At 45.5% G+C, this 18,368-nt stretch overlaps 1 protein-coding gene across 10 annotated transcripts in view; it reads left to right on the top strand.

Moving 5' to 3' along the window:
- The first annotated feature begins 211 nt into the window (after positions 1–211).
- FOXP1 (forkhead box P1) overlaps positions 212–18,368 on the top strand; it is a 935,659-nt gene continuing 917,502 nt past the window's right edge. For 2 of the 10 annotated variants that reach the window (XM_078661350.1, XM_078661349.1), the window contains exon 1: positions 656–769. The gene's annotated coding sequence lies outside the window, so the exon portion shown is untranslated. Of the gene's footprint in view, positions 404–655; positions 770–18,368 lie in introns of those variants that run through there. The other 8 variants (XM_078661353.1, XM_078661355.1, XM_078661357.1 and 5 more) reach the window with 6 other exon arrangements.

Raw genomic sequence — 18,368 nt, 5'->3', positions numbered from 1 at the left:
TGTTTTTGTTTACTTTACCAGGCACATCCTAATATGGTCACCTCCCTGTCAAAGGCGGCCGAGCCCGGGGCTGAGGGGCCCCCTCGGGGAGCAGCTTCTGCCGGTGCCTCTCAGACAATAAGAAACAAACGGCGCAACTCCACAAAAGGCTGTCCGGGGAAAAAAAAGTGTCAAACAGCCCCCGCAGAACTCTCCCTTCTGACACACACTTGCTCTGTATACGTAAACCTGCTCCGTGCCATGCTGCCAGGGCTGAGCAGCGTTTGTTTGGAAATGTAAAGCCACGCTTTTTTTTTCTTTGCTATTCATTTGAGAGCTGTGGAGTCTTTCCTTCGAGGCATATAGTCTTTGCATTCGTCTTTCACGAGTTATGCTCGTGCAGCCCCTGCCTGCGAACGCTAAGGTAAGGTTGACTTTTGTCACTCGAGTCGCAACTGGTGCAGGGCAGGGGAGGTGGGCAGTTTGAGGCAGTGCAGCCTGGGTGATTTGTGGGCACCTTCTGCTTCCGAGGCATGTGCCGGCGCCTGTCCGATCCCCGGCACGGCAGTGCCCCAAGTGCTGCAGTTGTGGCTGTTGTTTCGGCTGGAGGTGCACTCACTCACTCTAGTGTAAACAGTGCTGCTGGGAGGCATGCTCGCGCCTAGCAGTTGTCAGCACGGTTTTGCTCCCTCTGCTTGTGGTTTGCCTGAGCCCCCTCTCTCTTGGCTGCTCCAAAGTCTTCATGGTCCCGAGGCTTGGCACTTTAGTGTCTGCAGCCACAGAACAAAAGGTAGGTTGTTAAACTCTCTCTGCTCCGGGGGGAGGGACAACTTCTTTTTGGAGGGCTGTCTTCCGAGTGCATGACTGGGGTTGACCTAAAAGGCGAGAGAGGGGGAAAAACAGGCACCCAGAGAGAGAGAGAGAGCCTTGAAAGGGAGAGAGCCTGAAGGAGTGAGAGGACTTCATACTCAGTGCAGTTTTAGGAAGTGGCATCTTTTGTTCTGAGTCCAGCCGACATGGCCGGACACACTCCGCCTTTAGAAAACACTTGCGACTTATCGTGTGCTGTAATTAACTTGTGGTGCGTGGGAATCGGCGTGATTTTCATGCAAGATTACGTAGTGGCGAGTTTAACTAGTTCGAGTTAATACTTTTCTGAATTGCAGAGCATTGTTTTTAAAAGTGAAGTTTGTTTTCCTCGAGGCTGCCTCGCTTTGCCGCGTCCCGCGCAGCTGCATGGGTTGTTTGTCAGCTGTTTACTTTTCTACCTGCTGGTTGTTTGTTGGACGTGGGGTTCCTCCTGTGCTCGTCCAGCGTGGTGCGTGCTGCCCCGGCTGTGTGTGCAGTGCACGTTGCTGTGCTTGTGTGTGTGACACGGGAGAGCGAGGAATGCTGACACGTTTGGGTTGTGAGACCAGCTGCTGGAGCCCGGAGTGTATGGGGGTTGAACTCACAATTAATAGGTGGGAGGTGGGCGCGGGGGTGGAGGTGCGTGGGGGCACACCCCGGGAGCCCGAGACACATGCATTTAATCTTTGAAAACAGTCTTAAACATTTCATGCATTAGTGAATGCAGACCTCAGAGAAAGTGACGTCTTCCTGCAGCTCGTGGCAAGTGCTGGCCGTTCATAATCTCACGTAGGTTTGTTAAAGTGCAGTTTTACATCATGTTAATATCGCTGCCGGCGTTACTGTGATGCTTGCTTTAGTGCCCTGGACTTTTTTGCAGGTTCCCGTGCACTGAGATGAAAAAAACAATTTTGAACCTTAGTGAGAGTTTATTCAACATTTAAAGTGGGCTTTTTATTTTCTTGTGGATGTTTGGGTGCTGTTTTTTCCCCTACTGGAAATTCTATCAATATGTGTGTGTGTGTTTCTTGGAGAAATGCGGGGTTTTGTGGATGTAATCTAATTTTAATGAATGTGTTAGGTGTTTTGTACAGCGCTGTCAACTTTCGATAACTTCGTAGGGCTGAAATTACAGATCACAGTGGGGAGTACTCAAACACCGGTCCAGTTGAGAGTGATGAATGTCATGGCAGACGTTCTTCAAACTGGGTACCCTGGGGCTTTGTGAAAGGCCTGCAAAGGTTTTCTTAAAGAGATAGGTCTCGAGGTTTGTTTTTTTATTTTTTTTATTTTGGTAGCTTGATTCAGCTCTGATTTGGGTCCAAGAGTTTTGTATCCAGCGCTTCAACTGCACCATGCGGGTATTTTAGGCAGGTGATAAACTCCAAGAGGGCGCTGGGCTGGCAGATAACAAGCTCTGTTTAAAGCAAGCCTCTGTCTAAAGCCCACACCATGCAAGTGTCAGTTTCCGAATCCATTCCCTGGAGTTGTGTGTCCGGTGGCGGGAGTCCGGCTTCAGAGGCCCCTAACGAGCCCTGCTGAGACGGCCGTTCTGCGGGGATTCGCGTCAGGCCCCGGACTGGCGGGTGGCGGGCTCCTCGTTACCACCGCACCCGCACATAATGAGCGGCATCATTAGCTGATGGAGTGCATTTGCCCTGGCTCTACCTTGAAAGGCACGTCATTTGCATACTACTTCAGATCTCGCCTTTAATGGATTCCTCCATGAATAAAACGAAAAGCCACTTTCTCTTAAAATGCGAGGCCTCTGTTTTTCTAATGCACATTTTATGAGACACCTCTCCCACTCGAGCAAGTGTGCAGCGTACAAGAAAGCCCGGTCTTTGTTTTTACAGACGGTGCCCAGCCCTTCTCTGGCTTTAGAAGTGAGCAGCCAAGCCAGCGAGGCATGCAAGGGTCACTGAAAAATGGAGGACACAAATCAGGGCCTCCCTGCCCTCATCCCATTGAGGGTTTGTTTCATACATGCGCAACACGTGTCTGTGGTGCAGCACAGACTGCGGTACACGCGCTCGGCCCCACGACTACCCCTGGGAGACTTCCACAGGACAGTTCTTTCTGAAGGCCATATGTTTAAATTTGGATTTAAAGGTCATATTCGTGGGTCATAACCCCATGAATATTCAGTGAGGCAGCCAGTGTGTCCTAGGTCCCACTGCAGGTCAGGCAGATAGGCCCATCCTTCCCCAGGGAAGGTAAAGAAGGCCATAATTGGGATGCAGAGGGCTTTCCCCTGTACTCCTGCACCTATACACCTGCTATTCTGATGAGAGCTACGCCCCCAGCACTAGGGTGGTCAACGTGGCTGTGAGGAGGGTCCCTGCGCACCCTGCAGACTCCACGTGTGCGCCTGGTTGAGTCCGGCAGACGTTCTACTTTAACTTTGTGTCACAGTGGCACTGACTCACAGCGGCCTCTTATTTGTAGTGAAAGGCAGCACAGCAGCGACAAGTGTTCGAGTCACCTCTGGAACAGCAGTGTTGATATGATTAGATTAGAGGAAATTGAATTGCAGGTCCCCCTAATACCCCTTCATGTCACCGGTTGAGCAGGATGCTGCTTTCCTGTCGTAGGCGCTAGTAATGTCTCACCTTTTATTTTCAAGAAAGAAGAGCCGAAAACGGCTTCTGATTTAATGTGTGACCCTCTCCAAGGAGGGGGGCGCAAGGGGACACGCAGCGAGCGTGCCCTCGCATGTTATTGGACATGTCCTCAGTATGTGGACGCAGGTCACATGACTGACTGACCCTGTCAGAAGTTTAGGCGGGAAGTGGGCGCCTGTAGAGACAGTGCCAGTGACCTGTGAAAACAGACGCTCAAGTCCCACTGCTGGAGACGAGGCATTTCATCACCCATAAGTAACGAGCACGGGTCACCATTACCAGAGGGTCTGACGTCACTTTCTGTAGAAATACTACACCCGCCACAGACCTGTCTTCACAGGAAGCCTCCCTGTATTCTAAAACATATATTTGTTTAGGGACTTTTCACTGAAGTGTACGCGCCAATTACAGCTGTTCATTAGCGAAATTGGGTATTTGTTTTAAACTTTAACCAATCACTTTGATATGCTAATTATGGTGTAATTTAATTTGAGCTCTGTAATGATGATGCCGTTATTATGGACATAAATGATGCCGTTAAGCTGAGAGTAATCTCATTTGCATACTGTACATGCCAGTAAATTAAGCCCTTTCTTCGGCTGCTTCAGCTTTAATTTTCCACTTCTTTTCACACGGCGCCTTTTCAGCCGCGCTCTCAGAAGCCCACTTTGTGAGAGCGATGATCTCTGTGTGATGTACACGGCTGCGGCCCCACGGCCACGCGAGGCATGAGGTGTGACGTGTTTAAAAGGCGCATTGTCTTTCTGTGGGTTTCTCCAAAAACTTGGGTTAGCTGAGAAGTCTGTGTCCGCTGCCCATTAAAAGCCAACAGATCCCTTTAGCAGCAAAACGTGTCTTAAGTGGAGAACGTTCACAATCCATCATTAGAGTGTTCTGATGCACAACGGATAACTTTTTCTGTAGCGCCTAATACTGCAGTTTTGCCGTTTCAAAGCACTGCAAATAACAGGTGTTTCTATTACCAAGTTCACTGGAACTGAACATTTTATTCTCTGGAGGGTGACAAGCTGATTTGACCCATCGCTGATTCTAGCTCATAGCTTGCCGGTCACACCAGATGTCACACCCCATCAGTTACCTCACTGAACCAACTGCATACATACTAGGGGTGAAACTGCTCAGAAGTCGTGGTTGACCAGTTACATATGTTTCCTACTAGAACCAATCATGGAATAAAAGCGTATCCAATACCATGAGCACACGTCAAAAATTCATGTAAAAGTCGTCGTGGGGAACTCCCCATACCCCGAAACACACGTGTTGGTTGGGCATAAGAATTTTTTTATTTTTTATTTGTTTGAATTTTGTGCCGACATAATCATAAAACAGCTTGTAGTGCAGTTACGAGTCTTACAATCAATTGCTTGATAAACATCCACATGTGCCTACCTTACATATAAGTAACAACATAAATGACATTGCGTCACATTGCGACATATACGATGAACAGACATTACATAGTGGTCTCACAGGTGGAAGAGGTGTGGCGCCGCGGCCAGGGCGACTGACGCTGGAATATGGGGACCACGGTTCGATCCCCGGCTCCGGCGGCAGGTTAGCCCAGCACCATGTGACTCTGGGCAAAGCTCGCTTAATCTTCCCGACGGCCCCCAGCGCCTAGAGACCCTTACGGGTGATTGTGCGCTTTATAAATGTGGACTTTTAACTTTAACAGAAGCACCTAAATGTAATATGCAGAATCAGAGGTCTACATTTTGGTCTGGTAACAATTAAAGGTCTAGGTTTACAATATTGTTCAAGAACTTGACTACTTCTAGATGTAAAATGCCTACATAGTGAATTGCCCACCCGATCAGACCATCGCAGGGATAACAATATCTGATTAGTCAATGTCTGAAGCGCAGATATTTCACACTTGATGGTAGGGGGTTAGTGAACTATGCTGAGCTAACATTACCATCCACTACTTTCTCTCTAAGCCAGGATATGAAGGGCTCCCAGATATCTTTAGGGCGAGAAGCCAAGGGCATCAGGTCCGCCTGGGCATAAGAAGTTAAGAAAATAAAGAACATTGAAGAAACTCATGTGCATTGAACTTTTGATATGACTTGTTATATAATTTGATGTGTGTTCAGGGTATTGGATATACTGTTTGGATGATCATTGGATCTATATTTAAGAAGGCATGTTGATTCCTCCGCCCTTGAAGCACCGTTTTAGATATCAGGGGCTATTATACAAACCCGAGGATAGTGAGCGCCACAGTCAACCCAAATAATATTCACCCAATTGTGTTCTAGGGAATAAAAGTGGCCAAATAGCGCGTTATATGGGACGAGAGTACTAAATAAACATACGTTCACACATTTATTACTACAGTATAACTTACCTGGCTTGAGAAATAATTATTATTTTCTCAGAGACTGAATTAAAAAACAACTTAATGAGGAGAACAACTGAGCCATACTCACAAGGCCTAATTATTAAGAATTTCTCTCACTGCAGGTCCAGTTAGGGTTAAATACTTTTGTTGGTATTTACTGCACACACAAAAAAGCATGGTATAAACCATACACACAGGTACGCTGAGTGCTATTTGCTATTTAATGACATTGCGGAAGGGAGGGGCTTCATGACCCATTCGAGTGAATCATGGCCCCTTCGCACACCCAATAATGGTAATTAATGAAACGTATGCAATTACGGATGCAGATTTCCTTACAGATGAGATTACATATCACATTCCCCTTACCGCTTTGACAGAGGCGACTATGAATGTAGTTACTTTAATTTGCTTTATTTATTATTGTTTAATTACATTAACATTTTAGGTGTTATCATTTATTGGCACAGCGCTTGTGGGCTCATGAGCTTTACATTTAGTGTGCAAGTTATGGTTTGCTCTGCTGTTGTGCGCGTTATGGATTGTGCGCCTAACCACAATGTGAGAATTTGAGTGGTTTTTGGGGGTTTTGGCAATGCACAGTAGGGGTTGGCTATAGAGCCTGGCCTCTGCCCAACTGGTCCTGCACGCTCCTTACTGCATGTGGCCAATCCCCATTGGTGGCTGTTGGCTAAGCGCAGCTTTAGTGGACTGAATACTTCTTTTCCCATTTATTGTTGTATTGGATTCAGGTCCACCAGACCTAGGGAATGTCTAGGATTCATGAATCCACCATAGGAATTGCAAATGCCACAACAAAATACATTTTTTGAATTGGGGTGTCCTTTCGGACCGAAGTTGAAAATGAAGGGAGGAGGGGAACGCGGCCCCCGTCCCAGAGCCTTATTAGGCCCAGGGGATTCCATTCCCCTGGGCTGAATTGCATTCAAAAAGGGGTGGAAAGTCATGCTGCCCCTAGAGGCCCTGGAGACATCCCCGGGACCATCAAATAACTTAAAAAGGGAGTGGAGGACACACAGCCCCCTTCCCTGAGCCTTTACAGGCCCTGGGGACACCATCCTCTGGAGCCAGCTCAAGTACACTGTTACAGGGAGCCCACAGCCGGCACAGAGTAGATTTCCTGCCCACACTGATATGGGCAGGGAAACATAAGCTTGCTTCCGCCTAGTGGGAGCATTTTTAAATCTCCCACCAGGCGGGAGCAAACATGCCTTGGCTGCCTGCAGCAGCGAACGTAGTGAAGGCATGCCTCTTCCCATCCGGCGGGAGATTCAAATATGCTCCCACTGTTGGGAGCAGACCTCTGTTTTCCTGCCTGCAATGATGCGGGCAGGGAAACAAGCAGGAGCAAGCATACGCAGCTTAACTCCCTGAGCGGGAGCTATACCGGCTCCTGCAGTGTGCGAGCAGCCGACAGGGTCTAGGTGGGTACCGGGGCTCCACCTGCAGCACCCAGTGTGGTGCTTGGTGGGTACCCTTCAGCCAAGTCCAGCATGGGGTTGGCTGCCTGCCGGGTGGGGGGAGTTAGATGCAGGGCTTGGTCGCAGTCCAGGACCTGTGGCCAACCCAACACAGTGCACAGCCAAAGGCTGTGCGCAGCAGGTGGTTGCCTTTACATATGATACCAAAATAATACTTTACGTTAACTAAACCCTAGAAATTCACAGAAAAAAACAAAGGTTCAAGTAACGTTATAGTTAGATGAGAATTTTAGTACATAACTTATAAAACATACAAAACCACTGAAATTCACCAGTTATATATAGTTAGCTCTGTTCCATACTTAAATATAAGTTGCCTCTTGATTATTGTTATATTTTAATTTAGAAATGCTACATTCACACTGATCGCTTAAAAGTAAAAGAAAGGCAAAAATCAGGCAAGAGTTGCTATATTTTCCCACATTCTCCCGTTCGTGTTCCAGCTTTCCTATATTTTAAAGCAGATTCCCAATACTATAAAACATAATTTGTGGTGGTAGTATACACAATAAGGCATTCAAACAGATATCCAGTAGTGAGTGTATGAATAAATGTCTCAACTGTTTTTACAGTGCTACCCATGGGGCACCGACTGTTGGCCTTTTTCACCACTTGGTCCTAGGATAGAAGGACTAGAAGCTAGGTCTTTGCCCCCAAACTCTGCAGACATTATGGACCATATAAGGAAGTAGATCAATAGTTGACAACATCTGCTCTATTTTCCATGAATGAAAGCAACCCACGAAAACATGAAGTCTAACTATGATGGGTGAATAGACATTTGACAGTGCTGAATGTCCAAACAATAAGTGCAGGACCTAAAGTGATTAGTAGGGGGCCTGCTGCAGCGCTGTCTTATGCCAAGTTGATGAATACTAAGGGTGTCTATTCTTGATTCCAACCCAAGCCTCTTTCCTCCACCACCCTACATTTCCCGCCTCTGTATCTCAGTCTTGCAGGCTCTTTTTCGACCCTGCTTTCAGACTTTGTCAGAGTTTGCATATCTTTCTGCCTTTTTGGCCGTTGCTCTGTCAAAGTCAGATGATCAAAAATATGTCTCAGTCCCTAGAAATGAGTGAAATGGCCTACCACCGACAACCACCAGTACATATTTAACAGTGACAGTGGACATAACCTATGAGCCACATGATGGCTGTCTAGCACATAGGCCCCTGCATACAAAAACAATAAATACGATTCAGAGTGCATAAGCACTATCATACACTCACACCACACAACCACTTTCGTAGACAGAACAAAGGTCTGTGTTTAAAACAGTCATTCTTGAAGCATATGTATCCCCAACCTATCAACATGTAATTTGATTCTTCCTTGATGCTACATTGACTATTCGGTTTTAATTTAAGTTGTGTCTTTGTATCAAACAATATCCTACTCAGTTTAATGCTGTGTTACTCAGTTGAAGACTGGTATACATTTACATTATATTTGAACACCCATCCTTTTCGGTGAACAGCCTTTACGACGCGGCTGTTACACCGCCGTACCGTTACAACGCGGTCTTTTCAACGCAAGTCGTTACCACGGCTTGCGCTGGAGGGCGCTGCAGGGCAAGGAATTTTTTAATTTACTATCCAACACCTTCCCTACTGTACGTAGGCTGGTGTTGGAATAGTAAATTAAAAAATTCCTAAGTCCGCACCCCCTCCAACGCAAGTCGTGGTAACGACTTGAGTTGAAAAAAAACGCGTTGTAACGGCACGCGTTGTAAAAGTACGTGTCGTAATGCCGTACATCCTTTATTTTCATCATGGCACTTGTCTTGGACAATGTATATTTATATACCATGGGAACTTTAGGGCCAATGTTATGCAATGATGGTGATAGTCGATAAGTGCCATAAAATTAGCAAACCTGTACACCATACAAATGGAATCAGGGCCACATTACCAATCTGTTCTTAGGTTTTAAGTTCCGTAACTCTTGACCACACTGTTGGGGAAAGGGTGATTATTGTTTTGTTGCTTTGGTTGGGGGTGTGTAGGCGCCCCCCTCTTCACACTATCCCTTGCAAAGCATAGGTTTCATTCACATGGTAAACATTTCCTTTGTGGGCGGAGTTCTCATGTAATTAAGGGCCCGATGTAGGTAAATCCCATTTACCGATTTTGAAATACCGAATCCTACCGATTCGGTATTCAAAAATCGGTAAATGGGATGTAGGTCCCAACATCTGGATTCGTTACCGAATCCTTAACAATTCTTAAATTACCGATTTGGTAAATACCGAATCGGTAATGCCCATTCATTCCTATGGGCTTTGAAGCCCATAGGAATGATTAGGCATTACCGATTCGGTATTTACCAAATCGGTAATTAAAGAATTTACAAGGGTGCAGGGGGTGTCACTTTGACACCCTCTAGCACCCCCAAAACGGCCATGTGTGCAATGTGGCACACAGACATGCCCTAAGGGCACGTCTGTCTGTCACATGGCACATGTGTACATGCACAGATGTGCATGTACACAGGAATCGGTTTTTTACCATGGATTTGTATTCCATGGTAAAATACCGATTCTGTAAGCCATGTGCTGCCGGAACATAGGCTACCTACATTGCATTTTCGGTAATTTTACCGAATCGTTATCATTACTGAATCGGTAAATATTACCGACTCGGTAAATTTACCGATTCGGTAATGATAACGAATCGGTAAAATTACCGAAAATGTGCCCCTACATCTCCATAGCCCTTTACCGATCGGAAACGGCCGAAAATCGGTATTTTCGGACGATTCCGATCGGTAAAGGGCTACCTACATCGGGCCCATAATTCTTTTAAACATGGTGGGAGGAGCAGGAATTCAGCGCCACCAAGGCTTTTTACAAATGTGTTAAATTATTCAGTTAAAATGTTGAGAATGAAAAGAAGTCAGAAATATACCTTTTTTCTTATGCCTCAGAAGCTTATAAGTTATTTTTCACAAAGTAACCTTGCTCGACTTCATCTACTTCTTCTTGCTCCAGATACGTGTACTTATGAGGCATCAACGTGCGTCATGTTCCCTCTGCCAATCACTACTCTGAATATCCCATCTTCCAGTCAACCCTCAGCATGTCACGTTTGCATTGAAGATTACACTGTATAAAGTCGTGATTAATTTGTGCCTGTGGTTGTAGGTGGTGGGCGCATGCACATTTTTATTTTGGAGAGTGGAATTTATAATTTTTTTCTTTCCATTATTTCTATTGACCATTTAATCAATCAATCAGGGAATTGTAAGCGCACCACTCACCCGTGAGGGTCTCAAGACACTGTGGGTGGGTGGGGGGAGTAGCAACTCCGTTTAATCGAAGAGCCAGGTTTTGAGTGTCTTCTTGATGATGTTCAGGGAGGGGGCGCGTCTGATGTCGACCACAGCAAATCAATTCACTACAGCACATACGTTATCACAATCTGGAATTTATTTTTCATCATCAAATTCTGATCTAGAGCGAGAATGGTAGATAAGAAAGAAAGAAAGAAAGAAAACAGTGAAAAATAAAGGAAGGAAGGACTAAAAAGTGCAAGAGTGAAATAAAGCAATAGAAGCAAAAGGTGATGGAAGAAAGAAGCATTAGTTGGAATAAAAAGGCTGAGCAGCTTTGATATTCCGCTACCCTAGATCCTGGTAGTTCTGGAGCAGCAGAACCATCAGAAAATGTTGAGCGGCTCCACTTAAAAATAAAAATTGGGGTACAAATTAAGCACAGCATGCACATATCTCCTCACATGTACAAACCAAATTGCTCTCACTATATTGCTTTGTGGCACCAATGGTACGTTTTATTCCATGTTGCACTCACTCTTATGTTTTATCCTCCGTAGCCCACATTGTACGTTTCACCCTTCGTAATACTCATTGTTTATTACATCCTTTGTAGCACTCACTATAGCACTCACTGCATTTTTATCCTTTGTACCACTCACTGTATGTTTAATCTTTTGCAGCCCTCGTATGCTTTATCCTTTGTTGTAGTCACTGTATGTTTCATTCTCTGTAGCGCTTGTTGTTTCATACCTTGAAGCTCTTGCTGTTTGTTTAATCCTTTGTAGCACTCACTGTAAGCTTCTTCATTTGTGGCACTCAATGTATGTTTCAACATTTGTAGAACTCATCGTATGCTTCATCTATTGAAGCACCCTTTGTTTGTTTTATCCTTTGTAGCACTCACTGTATGTTTCATCTTTTGTGGCCCTCACTGTTTGTTTCAACATTTGTAGCACTCATCGTATGCTTCATCCATTGAAGGACCCTTTTTTTTTGTTTCATCCTTTGTAGCACTCACTGTAAGCTTCATCCTTTGTGGCACTCACTGGACGTTTCAACATTTGTAGCGTTAACCACAAAAAGGAGAGAGTCAGGGGAGGTAACAACCAACGGGCGGGGTGCAGACGTAGGAGGTGGAGCAGCATACGGTCCTTCTGATGAATGTGTGACTACGAAGGCCACCAACCCGAGGTACCCCCTTTAATCAAGTGCGCATGATGGGCTACACATGATATTGTCTCAGGTAGGACACACTTGGGCGCACCTTAGGTGTATCCCCTTTCCCTAGTAGTGTAGGATGTAGGGGATACCACTTTTATGTTAATTCTAGGGATCCGACAGCCCTGACGAATGCCCCAGACCTTAATGGCTCTTTGCGCGGGCAGAAACATGTTGTCCTTTTGAAAGATGGATCAGAGACATCATTCTCTGTAGGGTCCATCTACTGCTTTTGTTTTTAATGTACCACTGGTCCTCACTAATAAAGGTGATAACCGAGGAACCTGAAGGCACTTTTAATTAAACTGGATCCTGCTTTATCCTGTAAGATTTATGCAAGAACTCCCTCCTACCGCCAGAAGTCTTCGATGAGGATGAGTCCGCCCTGGTAGTACCATCTTACCAGGGTGGGGAGAGGATGTCTCAGATGAAGCATGACACAATATTGTATGTGAGACATCCTCTACCATTAAGGATGGCCTTCGAGACCTCCTTCATAATTTTACATGACACACTATCTCCGAATCTCTATTAGGAACCACTTTTTTCAGTGCTGTTACATTAACTATTGGCTATCAACATTTGTAGCCCCAGTGGCAGCTCCTCCGCTTAGGCGGAAGAGCGTCGCCTCACTGAGTAATTAAAAATGGAAAAAGAAAATGACAATAGCTTGACTTTTATCATTTTATTTAAGTGTACTGGCTCAATTGGTTAGGTGGTGGAGCGGGACTTAGCCAGTGGCATAACACAGGCCCCCGCAGTCCCCGTGGTGTGAGGGGGTGGGGCCCCAGTTGAAGGGGGGCCCCTCAGCACAGTGCTCAGGCCAGAGAGCTCCGGATTAAATTCGGAGAGGGGACCCCTCCATGTATCTTGCAGGGGGGCCCCCTCAACTTTTGTTATGCCACTGGGCTGGGCTGTTTAGAGTCTGGGGAGGCGTGGTAGGCACTTCCTAAGTGCGCATTACTTTTTGGCCAGCCATTTCGGGCCATCCAAAATGTCATGCGCACTTTACATGTTCTCCACCCAGGCTGCATTACAGGCCTTCTTATTCTGCAGTCATGCTCAGTGCAGGACACTGCAGGCTGCTTCTACATGCTCTCCTATCTGAGGTGGTGAGCTGGGGGAAAGACGGACTCATAGTAGTACATAGATGTGAAGTTAAAACTACTAAATATGCACTTCCCTGCCTACACCTACTTTCACCAGGTTTTGATATTCAGGTCACATCATTTTTTAGCACAATTTTTCCGTGCTCGATATTCAGGCATATAGCCATCTGTAGGTGCAACCTATGCATAGTACATACCGGGAATGATATACATAGATACCATGATAAGATGAATTTTACAATGATTTTATGAATAATACGATGCTTTACGACTGCTGCACTATGTATGTTTAAATGATGGTAATTGCTAAGTTACCACCATATCATGTGTTGCTACCTATTGTCCCCACGCCTCACCCCTAGTCATCTTCATCGCAAGTAGCAATAGTGAATGTATAGTTATTAGTTAAGACTCAGGTTCCAGTGAAAAGTCATTTTTGGGTCTCGCTGGCAATGCATCCGTAAGGATGCATTTGTCCAGCTGGAGACCAATAGCGATCACTCTGGGGGGAAGGAGGACAAGAGGGTGTGCGAGCTTTTCTTGCTGGATTCGTGTGCGCGAACGTCGCGTCCCGCGGCGTACACATGCGCGCGCAGACAGACACTCGCTCACACACACACACACCCCCTCCCCCACAGTCACACACACGCACTCCAAGACACATACACACACACACACGCACGCACGCACACACACATACACAGGCCGCCCCCCCCGCACGCGCGCGCGCGCACACACACATGCTTCCCCCCGCCCGCCCCGCCCGCCCGCAGCTCAGCAACCCACTCACCGGCTTCCTCTCCTCAGCTGCAAGGCCCGGCAGCAGGACTCTTCTTCCCTCCTTCGGCACCGGGGCGCAGGGTAGGCTCCTGCCTGCTCCTGTGCTCCCAACACGGCTCCAATCGCGGCTCTTCCGTGGGAGGCGGGGTAGGCTCCCGCCCTCCTACTTCCTGTTTCCGGTTGTCGCGCCGGCCTGCCTGACTTCCTGGTCGCAGGCCGGCAGAGTGATGGCGGTGATTTGCGGTATTTATTTATTTAGTTATTTATGCATTTTTATATAGCGCGGACTTTACCCGAAGGCGGTATTTATTTATTTATGTATTTATGCATTTTTATATAGCGCGGACTTTACCCGAAGGCGGTATTTATTTATTCATGTATTTATGCATTTTTATATAGCGCGGACTTTACCCGAAGGCGGTATTTATTTATTCATGTATTTATGCATTTTTATATAGCGCGGACTTTACCCGAAGGCGTCGGAGGCTTCACAACAGGAACAGAAATGAAACACAATGAGAAACATTACAAAAGAACAGGTTGCAAAAACATACGTTACTTACATAAGGTAATAGTGACAATTGTGAGCAACCAAAATACATGAGGTAGTCAAAAGTGCACAAGAGGAAATGAAAGTGACAAGTGTGCAGTTATAAGAGAAAACAGAGTATGATTAGAGGTATAGTCCTGCAATAAGTGCTAGACACTCAGGCTCAGGAACAAGCGTTACATGGGCAAGGTGGCACTTGTGCAAGTATCAAAGGTAAAGACATGTGAGAGGTAGCAGCCGTGTGTTGCAAGGGCAGAGTGGTATGTGCATGTTACAAAAGGGCACCGAACACCAGTACATGGAAAATACTGCAAAAAGGCAGACCCTCCAATCACAGGCATACACTGGGAAGGCACTTCCATGGTCATGGAAAGTAGAAATTATCAGTAGTGGGAAGTCTTCCTCACAATAGCAAGAGGACGTCAATTACTTTTGGAGGTGTCTCTGGAGGAGGAGAACTTTGAGGTCCCTTTTGACGAACAGGTTATGCATGGAAATGTACACACCTCCCAAGGACCTTTACAGTAAAGCCAGCATATTGGTACGTCCCTGGTAGCACCGTGGGCCCGTCTAGCCCCAATGAACCTCTTCTTTATTGGTTTCCAATAGGTTTACTGCTTTCAAGTTGCGCCATACCACCTCGCCTTTCCATACAATAACTGATAATTGTTTTATACAACTTTGTGATTTTTATACATTTGTTACCGCATAATTTGGCCTCTTTTTTTTATTTTTATTTTTTATACCCAACGCTGCCGCATACTATAGCCCAAGCTCTCTCTCTCTCTCTCTCTCTCTCTCTCTCTTCCCCACCTTTTCTCTCTCTCTCTCTCTCTCTCCTCCCCCCTCTCTCTCTCTCTCTCTCTCTCTTCCCCACCTTTTCTCTCTCTCTCTCTCTCTCTCTCTCTCTCTCTCTTCTCCCCTGTCTCTCTCTCTCTCTCTCTCTCCTCCCCTCTCTCTCTCTCTCTCTCCTCCCCTGTGTCTCTCTCTCTCTCTCTCTCTCTCTCTCTCCTCCTCTCCCTTCCCTCTCTCCCCTCTCTCTCTCTCGCTGTCTCTCTCCTCCCCTCCCTTCCCTCTCTCTCTCTCTCCTCCCCTCCCCCCAGCCCGGAATACAGTACCACTGTGATCACAAAATTCTTAAGCACCCTGCAACACTGGGGATTTACAGGAATCCAAACACCAGCGTAAAGTACTTCAACAACAATGACGTCTGTCTTATAAATGTCACAAAAAAATGTTAATATTTCACTTCTGTTCTTGGATTTTCGTGAAAATACAACACATATTGCATTACAAATGCTATAGGTGTCACATTTGGGAAAGTTAAAACTATTGGCATTGTAAATGACAAAGCTATTACTTTAGCTATTACTATAGCTATTTTCACAACCAACACATAAATAAAAAAAATGTAATTCACAATACCAATGGCTCAAACTTTCCTAATGCGAGACCTATTGCATTGCAAATGCTTGTTTGGTTTGTTTATGACATTGGCTCCATTTAATTAATCTAGACAAAACCTGTCAGTCAAATAACATAAGCGAATACGTTTCAACATGTCAAGATTTGTCCAGATCCGTCTGGAATGCAAAAATGTAAAAGGGAGTCAGAGAAGTTTAGTTTTCATTGTTATATCACATAGAAAACCTTGCAGGAAAACGGCAGCAAAAATTGCTGAATGGATTACACCTAATTTGGCATGAAACTACAACTTTGTTTGGAGAAGTACCTTTTTTTGATTTATGAATTCATTCAGTAGGTTTTGAGAAATGTGCACTGCAAGAAGATGATGGGCGGGCTTTGAAAGGTTAATGAGAGATGAGCGTATAGGTATCTTCATCATTAATTACAGACACTTCATAAACCTGATTTAGTAGGGGGATCCATGGAGCTTGGTGCGCTAATTAGCTGCCTGCAAAAGGAAAATGTCTGTTGTCGCCACCATCTTGTGACATGGTGCTCCATACCTGTATAATGCAAAAATGAAAATGTAAGGAGACATAACAGGACATGAAGATCGTCCTATGACTTCCAAGTCTATTTATGGGTAGCCCAAAGAGACACCCATTCGCCTAAAATAAAAAAAAATGTTCCAAGCAGGGGGTTTCCTCACCCCGAACAAAGTTCAGTTGAACCTGGCGGTAGACCAGACCATTTGGCCACCCCACACTGTGCCTGGCCAAAGGTCGTGTGCAGCAGAGGTTGGTTGTATAGAAGGTTGATATGGTATATCATCAAAACAAAATCACAGAATAAAATGTAAATAGGGTTTGTTCTTCCCATAACATTCCAACATATGTTTAAACAATGTCAGAAATTCTTCAATAAATGACAGTTATATTTAAAATGCTGTTACGAGATAAAGACGAAACCTCCTGAAAATTGCCAGTTATGGGTAGCTATATGAATCATAACTCATGCCCCACCATGTAAATCATGACCTGCCCATCAAATTCTCTGGTCATGACCAAACAATGGGGCCTATTACGATTGCGGATTTCCCGCATCCTCCGGGCCGGCGGAAGCCACCGCCGGCCCGGAGGATGCGGGAAAACCGCCGCAGAGGCTTGAAAGACCCACCGCCATATTAGGATGGCTGGTGGGTCTTGCTATCTGTCCTCCGCTTTTCCGCCGCGGTCACCTTCCGACCTTCAGACAAAGCGGCAGGCACTGCGCGGTGCCTGCTGCTTTGTGCACGCAAATGCCGTGCATGCATTTTTAACATTGCGGCGGGTGCAGCTTGAAGCTGCACCCGTCGCAATGTTAAAGATAGAGGATGTGACCGCCACCCTGGCGGTCACATCCTAATCTGCACGGAGGGACCGCTGCTACCCCTGCGGACGGTCCCTCTTGCTCTATGGTGGCGGACGGACTCAGGTCCGTCCGCCATCATAATCGGCCCCAATATTTGTATCAATAAGTAACAACCCACCACTAATTCATGAGATTTATCCAAACAAAGAAGCTATTTTGTATTCATTGACAAATCATCCATAATGTCAATGGCATGGTGATATGTAGTGGTAACAGTGATGTAATTGATATGATTTGTGATGTTATCGGTCACTTCTTGTGTGAGGCTATGAGCAGTGCACTTGGTGGGCGAATTATGGTTTTCATAGCTGTGCACTGATTTATGATCCAATACTAACTAATCAGTTCCTTGTGTAGTGATCCAAACAATTGGTAGGCATTTGCGATACATATGATAGCGTCCTGTCTTTACTCTCTTCTCAGCACGTGCATGCCCATGCTCTGCGCATTTCACATTTCTCGCAGCACTACTAGGACCCTCACACATGACGTCCACCTAAGGCCTCAACCACACGCACTTACAAACACAAAGATGGTGAGTGAACAAATTAGTAGATAAGGCATACACACTGGAGCCGATTCATTTAGGTAAACTGAGATGAAAGTCTAACATTTACGACTTTTGGTATTCACAAAGGGAATTTATAAGTAGTTAGACTTTTGTCTCAGTTAAACTTAACACCAAAACTTAAGTCTAACTGAGAAAAACGTTTAACTTTACTACTCGTAAATGCCCTTTGTGAATACCGAAAGTCGTAAAGTTAGACTTTCATCTCAGTTTACCTTTGTGAATCGGTCCCACTGTGTTCTGCAAGGTAAACAGGACAAAGCATGCATGTTCCCCTCCAAATAATGGGACAAGGAAAGATTGCTGTGAAGTCATCAAAGTAGTAGACGCATTTCTAAACATATGATTAACACTAACAATTTTGAGTGTAGCACCAAACTATTCAAGCAGTGCTAATTCATTTTTCATGTAAGCCTGAGAAGAGACATGGGGCCAATTGTACGACAATTTCATTTTGCGAGTCTCTAATTGCGATTGTTTTGCGACTCACAATTAGAGACTCGCAAAATGAAATGTACTAATGTGCCTCAGACACATTAGTAAATCCCAACGGGGTCTCAATTGACCTGTCTCATCAATATTCATGAGGCAAATCCCAAGTTGCGATCCATAGGCGAATGCGCAATAACACAGGGATAGTGGCCTGGTGAGTACAGCAGACCACCATGTCTGTGTTTGCTTTTAAATAAGGCAACTTTTTTTCAATACGAAGCCCGTTTTCCTTAAAGGAAAAC

Source organism: Lissotriton helveticus, chromosome 9, assembly GCF_964261635.1.
Source record: "Lissotriton helveticus chromosome 9, aLisHel1.1, whole genome shotgun sequence".
Taxonomy (NCBI): Eukaryota; Metazoa; Chordata; class Amphibia; order Caudata; family Salamandridae; genus Lissotriton; species Lissotriton helveticus.
This window is presented reverse-complemented; position numbering and strand designations above follow the sequence as displayed.